Below are 7,381 nucleotides of genomic sequence, written 5' to 3'. Positions count from 1 at the left end.
GCTTTAAACCAGGGACAGACTGTCATAGATTACCATAGACTAGGCCTACTGTAAATTACTATAGATTACTATAGATCACTGTAGACTACTAGGGATTACTATAGACTAACAGACTACCATAGACTACTATAGAGTACCATAGACCACAGTACTGCTGGATTGTAATCATAGACTGCTGCACCATAACTACAGTAATGTTAATGCTGCAGCTAGCAGCTAGCCAGGTCAGGTAACTGTGTTAAAGACAGAAAACACTGTATCATAACAGTAATGTTAATGCTGTAGCTAGCAGCTAGCCAGGTCAGGTAACTGTGTTAAAGACAGAAAACACTGTATCATAACAGTAATGTTAATGCTGCAGCTAGCAGCTAGCCAGGTCAGGTAACTGTGTTAAAGACAGAAAACACTGTATCATAACAGTAATGTTAATGCTGTAGCTAGCAGCTAGCCAGGTCAGGTAACTGTGTTAAAGACAGAAAACACTGTATCATAACAGTAATGTTAATGCTGCAGCTAGCAGCTAGCCAGGTCAGGTAACTGTGTTAAAGACAGAAAACACTGTATCATAACAGTAATGTTAATGCTGCAGCTAGCAGCTAGCAGCTAGCCAGGTCAGATAACTGTGTTAAAGACAGAAAACACTGTATCATAACAGTAATGTTAATGCTGTAGCTAGCAGCCAGCAGCTAGCCAGGTCAGGTCAGGTAACTGTTAAATACAGAAAACCCTGCAGGACTAACAGACTGTTTCCACACTAGCTTCAGCTTGTTGTACACCAAGACTCAGCAATGGAACTGTGTTGCTAGCTCACTGTAGTACAACAACAACAACAACAATAATGCTATGCAGTAGCACCGTAGCTGCTTGTACAGTAGGATACTAGCTGTCCAGTTAGCTAGCCTGCTAATGTAAACCAGACTTTAGCTTGCTAGCAGTTACATAACGTTACAACAGGTTTGTTGCCATCAAGGCTCAATAATGAATCATCAATCTAAAGAAACTGCTGTATTTTGGGGATCCAGCAGCTAAACCACAGGCCAGCTGACAGTCTGCTGTAGCAGAATGGCACCTGTAGCTGTTAGCAGTTAGCCTAGCTAATATACAATATAATACTAACAGGTTAGCTGTTAGCTGTTAGCATCTGGAGCTGTGAAGAAGGAAGTTCATGGTTTTAATGTCTGTGTAGTAAGGGTCTCTCTCTCTCTCTCTCTCTCTCTCTCTCTCTCTCTCTCTCCCTCTCTCTCTCTCTCTCTCTCTCTGTCTCTCTCTCTGTGTCTCTCTGTCTCTCTGTGTCTCTGTTTCTCTCTCTGTCTCTGTTTCTCTGTCTCTGTTTCTCTCTCTCTGTCTCTCTCTCTCTCTGTTTCTCTCTGTCTCTGTCTCTCTCTCTCTCTCTCTCTCTCTCTCTCTCTCTCTCTCGGCATGACGTACATGTGCACATGTTGCCAAAGCATAGATTCAAACATAAATGAGATAGAAATAAAGTAAAATAAAATGAAATAAACTGCATATTAAAAATATAGATTCATCACAGAATATTTCTGGACAGTAACAACAATAACAGTGATGATTACAAAAAAAGCAAAGTTAAAAAAGAGTTTACAGAGTTGATGTGTTTCTTAGATTGTGGCATGACATCACCATGACATCATCATGACATCATCATGACATCACATACTGAGCACAGAGTTCTACTGTTTCAACATTTTCTCCAATAATGTTGGGCTAAGATTGCAACCTTGTCGTACTCCCCTAGCTTGTTTGAAGTGTTGTGTTCTCTTTTCGTTAACTTTGACACAACATTTGTTTTGGTTCTCCATCTCCTTAATGATGTGGTAGACCTTTCCCCCGACTCCACTCTGAAGCAGGTTCAGGAAGAGGCCGTCATGCCACACAGAGTAAAAGGCTTTCTTAAAGTCAATGAAGCAGACAAATATTTTGCCTTTGTTGGTTTGATGGACATGACTTTGGATTAATGTGTGGAGTGTAGAAACATGATCGGTTGTTCTGTGCTTGGGGAGGAATCCAATTTGACAATATGACAGAATTGTGTTTTCTTTTAGGCGGGTATGTCTTCTGGCATTGATAATGCTGCAGAACAACTTCCCAGGTTGCTGCTTACTGTGATTCCTCTGTAGTTATTTGGGTTGAATTTGTCTCCACTTTTAAAGAGTGGAGTTACTCGTCCTTCATTCCACGTCTCAGGAAAATGTCCAGCTTTCAGCACCAAGTTAAACAGCTGCAGGAACCTGTTTCAGCTTCAGATTGCTGTTTGAGCATCTCATTGTGTCTGTTGTCTGGCCCACATGCCTTTTTATTTTTAAGTGTTTTTAATTTTTCATTCAGTTCAAAGAGAGTTATAGGGGTGTCCAGTTGGTTTTGCTGATCTTTTGTTGTTTATTCTAAATCTTTTAATTCGTCAATCAGCGATCTTTGGAAAGGGTTCAGTTCACTTTCTTGGCTCTTGGCTCAAATTTTCAAAATGTTGTTTCCAATTGTCTCCATCATTGATGGGAAGATGTTTATCTTTCATGGAGGTATCCAGCTTTCCCCATAGTTCCCAGAAGGTCTCTCTCTCTCTCTCTCTCTCTGTCGCTCAGTCTCTCTCTCTCTCTCTCTGTCGCTCGGTCTCTGTCTCTCTCACACTCGCTCGCTCGCTCTCTTACTGGACCCGTCTGTTCGCCTCCCATTACACACGCAGATATTTTTTCCCATGCCAAGACGACGGCCGGCTGAATTCCCGAAAAGAAGAACAGTTAACGTTACTCGGAATACAGCTGGGTTTCTGAGATTAGCACGCGGTCTAGCTGCTAGTATATACCGATAACGTTAATATTAACTTTTTGACTCTGAATGTATTCTCCCTCAATCCAGATTTTAAAGAAGGAACAGGACTGGACCTGAGGAGGAGCAGGACAGTCTGGACCAGAGGAGTAAAACAGAGCAGATAATGTAACAATGTTAAAGGCTGTAATGTAACGATGTAAAGATACAGGAGAGACTGACAGCTCAGAGAGATGCAGAGGGGCAGAAAAGCAGATTTCTCTGTAAAAGGGGCCTCATTTCTATTCTTCTGTACCTTGTAGACAAAATATGATAATGATAATGATAATAATACTTTATTGTCAGATCCAGTCTGAAATTGTTCTTGCATCACAGCAGCTCCATTTGCAACATCACAGAAAAGACAAAAATTAAGACAGGACACAAAGATACATACATTCAAAAAAGAAGCAACAAACAGAACAGTGTAGCACTGTTTATATTTTTAATTTTATTTTTATTTTATGTTATCTTTGACACAAACTACTTGAAAGGGAGCACTTAAGATACATAGAGGGTTAGTTATTTGTTTGACAAATAGAACTATTTGAATTATTTTAGATAATTTTTTAGTCATCCAGGTAATGGGATCCTTTATTGATAATAGCCTATATATCGACAATATAAGAGAATACAAACTCAGGGGAACTGGAACAGCTGGGTGGGTTGGTCCCCCTGGGGCCCCCCTGGGGCCAACCCACCTACCTTCAAATTCTGTGGGAAACACTACAGGACCTTGTGTAGGGACTCCAAGACTTGGATATCTTATCTTATATATAAGAGGAGGTGTCTTGCTTTTTTATCTGAAGACAGAACCTGTGTGATAGCCTTCTCTTGCTGCAGAACTCTCTGTATCAGTTTTGCTCCTGAACCCCATCTGGTAGGAGGTTCGCTGACGAGCTGATGTTGGGGTAGGCTAATCTCTTCTGCGCTTCCCGCTAAAGGAGAAACTGGCAACTATCTTCTTGCAAACACCGATGGCCCTGTCGATCCAGGGGTCTCGCATGCCTCTCTCTGGATGAAGAAACACAGTCAGAGACATACTTCATTAAAAAATTTAAATATGGAGACACTGTTCTATGTTGAGATTATTCTAAATCATTGTTTATTATTATTCTAACAGTTAAATGAAAATATGAAGACAGTAATGTTATTCTTTCCCTATTTTAACGTGCTCAGTGCTCATTTTGTGTGTGAGATACTTTAATGAGGTGTTTATGAAATATTACATAAATATTAGATAAATGATATGAGATATAAAAGAGATATTCTAAATTATTATATAATTGTAACAATGCATGAAATTATTATATAATTGTTACAATACATGACAATAATAATAATAATAATAAACTTTATTTATATAGCACCTTTCATATCATGAAATGCAGCTCAAAATGCTTTACAAGAGAAACAATAAAAATCAATAAATAATGATAAAAACAATCCTAAGATATAAAAAGCATAAAACAAGTATAAGAAATATAAAACAAGTATAATAATAAAATAAATTAAAATATTAAAGAACAATCCTAGACATAAAAAGCATAAAACAAGTATAAGAAAAATAAAAGAAGTATGAATTAATAACAATGGTGTTAAAATAAAAAGGTGGAATTAATTAAAAGCAAGATCATAAAAATGGGTTTTGAGCTGTTTCTTAAAACTATCAACAGAAGTTGCTTGTCTTATTTGTAATGGGAGTTTGTTCCAAACCTTTGGTGCATAAGAACAGAAAGCTGCTTCACCATACTTTTTGTAATTCATTTTTGGGACATTTAGCAAGCCAGCACTAGACGACCTAAGGGAATGATTTGGAACATACTCAGATAAGCAGTCACAGAGATATGAAGGTGCTAAACCATTTAGGGCCTTATAAACAAGTAAAAGAATTTTAAAATCAATCCTCAACGTTACAGGGAGCCAGTGCAATGAGGCTAGAACTGGTGTAATATGTTCTCTTTTTCTGTTTTTTGTCAAAATTCTGGCTGCTGCATTTTGTACAAGTTGCAGCCTATCAATAGTTTTTTTAGGTCATCCAGTAAAGAATGCATTGCAGTAATCCAGGCGAGAGAAGACAAAAGCATGGGTCAACTTTTTGGCATCTTCCAGTGAGAGGTAGGGTCTAACTCTTGCAATATTTCTTAAATGAAAAAAGGCAATCCTAGTAACATTGTTGATATGTGATTTAAAATCCAACTCAGAGTCAAGAATAACACCCAGGTTTTTTACTTCAGGCTTATTCTGTAGAGCCAGACTTCCAAATCTGCTTGATATCTTTTCTCTCTGTGCATTTGTACCAATTATAAGAATTTCTGTTTTATCTTGATTTAATTTGAGGAAATGTTTACTCATCCACTGTTTAATGCTGGATAGGCAATTTATCAAGGGATTTAGGGCATCAGTGTCATCTGGCGCTACAGATAAATATAACTGTCATCAGCATAACAATGAAAATTCACTCCATGATCACAAATCATTTTTCCAAGTGGCAGCATATACAGACAAAACAGTAAAGGACCAAGAATTGAACCCTGTGGAATACCTGAAGAAATGTCATGCTTGTCTGAAACACCGAGACTAACAAAATAGCTTCTGCCAGTAAGGTAAGTATTAAACCAGGTCAGGGCTGTGCCTGAGAGACCAATCCAATTTTCAAGACGGTTTAGAAGTATCCCATGATCGACTGTATCAAAGGCAGCACTCCGATCGAGAAGTACAAGAATAGAAACATTTTTATTATCGGCGCTCACTCTAAGATCATGTATTACTTTTACAAGCGCTGTTTCAGTACTGTGTCCCCTTCTAAAACCGGACTGAAATTTTTCATGAATCTTGTTGTCATGTAAGAACGAATCCAACTGTTTAAACACTGCCTTTTCCAATATCTTACTCAGAAAAGGCAGGTTGGAAATAGGCCTAAAATTGCTCAAAACAGAAGAATCAAGATTATGCTTTCTTGAGTAAGGGCTTGACTTGAGCTGTTTTGAGTGAATCTGGAAAAATGAAACTGGGAAGGATTTAAGAGACAATTGGTGGTAGAAAATAAGATTCTAGGGTTGTTCCCGCTTTCACTGATAATCTTAGAGAAGTATGCCTGCCTCTCACAGCGTAAGGCTTTGTTATAAACATATATGGATTTTGTAAGGATCTCTCGGTGGATTGTTAATTTGCTTTTTTTCCACATTCGCTCGGCTCTACGGCACTCCCTCTTGAGCAGACGTATTTGCTCATTTTTCCAAGGCATTACTTAAGTCTGTGATTTCTTTTTAGTTTTCACAGGTGCCACTATGTCGAGAGCTGATCTTAATTTAGAGTTGAAGTGATTTACTTTTTCATGTATCGATGAGATTTCAGCTGAGGGAGGTAGACTACGCATGTGATAAGAGAACTTGGCGGCTGAAGATGGACTTAAAAAACGTCTTTTAATGAAACGCTCTGTATCGTTTTTTGCTAAACCAGCGATAGTCACGTTAAAAAACAAACAGTAGTTATCTGATATATTAATATCAACAATCTTATCAACAACAATATTCAGACCTCTAGAGATCACTAGGGTGTGGCCACAGTTGTGGGTTGACCCAACAATATGTTGAGTAAAATCAAAGGAATGTAAAAGTTGGATAAATTCCATAGCCTTGCAGTCCGAGACGTTATCAACATGCAAATTAAAATCACCAGTTATAAGAATCCTATCATAGTTAGTAAAACAGACTGACAGTAGTTCAGACATTTCGGGTAAGAAAGAAGCTGTATGCTTTGGTGGTCGATATATAGTAATCAACAACACTGATGTTTGACTTTCCAATATAATAGCCTGATATTCGAAAGATGAAAAACTACCAAAATGTAAACGCTTGCATTTAAAAATGTCTGAAAAAATAGCTGCCAGTCCTCCTCCTCTCTTACCCTCACGTATCGAGTGGATAAAACTATAATTTGGAGGAGAGGCTTCAGTTAAGAGAGAGGCTCCATCTGAACCGAGCCATGTTTCAGTCCGAAAAATAAAATCTAGCTTCCGTTCACTGATAAGATGATTTACAACAAAAGTCTTATTTGTAAGTGCCCGGATGTTTAACAGAGCCATGTTTAGCTTTTGTTCATGGCCAAACTTTTTTACTGGGCTACGACCTTTCAGGGGTACAATAATCAGACTAGACCTTCTCTTCGACTGTCTCTGTGCTTTGGTTTTTCTATCAGAGATAACAGTTTCAATATTGTAGACATCACAGTGTGTATATACAAGATTTTCAAGCAATGAATTTCTTACATGTCTATGTATAGGAGTACCTTGTTTTTTCATTGAAAAGTCCTTTTGTCATAACAATAGATGGTCCTTAAAGTTGTCGGCCAGCACTGACGTTCCGTTGCGACTCGGATGAAGACCATCCCTTCTGAACAATGCAGGTCTACCCCAGAAACAATCCCAATTGTCAATAAAATCCAAATTGTTCGCAGAGCACCAGGTTTTAAGCCAGTCATTACGCGAAAACAGATGACTGAAAGCTTCAATGTCCCAGTTGTAAACAGGAAGTGGGCCAGATATTATATTCTTGCGAGC

At 38.3% G+C, this 7,381-nt stretch overlaps 1 protein-coding gene across 3 annotated transcripts in view; it reads left to right on the top strand.

Annotated features, from left to right (window-relative positions):
- cdk16 (cyclin dependent kinase 16) overlaps positions 1-7,381 on the top strand; it is a 55,360-nt gene that overhangs the window by 389 nt on the left and 47,590 nt on the right. The window lies entirely within an intron of this gene.

Source organism: Centroberyx gerrardi, chromosome 14 (assembly GCF_048128805.1).
Source record: "Centroberyx gerrardi isolate f3 chromosome 14, fCenGer3.hap1.cur.20231027, whole genome shotgun sequence".
NCBI classification, from domain to species: domain Eukaryota; kingdom Metazoa; phylum Chordata; class Actinopteri; order Beryciformes; family Berycidae; genus Centroberyx; species Centroberyx gerrardi.
Note: the sequence above shows the minus strand (reverse complement) of the source record. Positions and strands in the feature narration are given on the sequence as shown.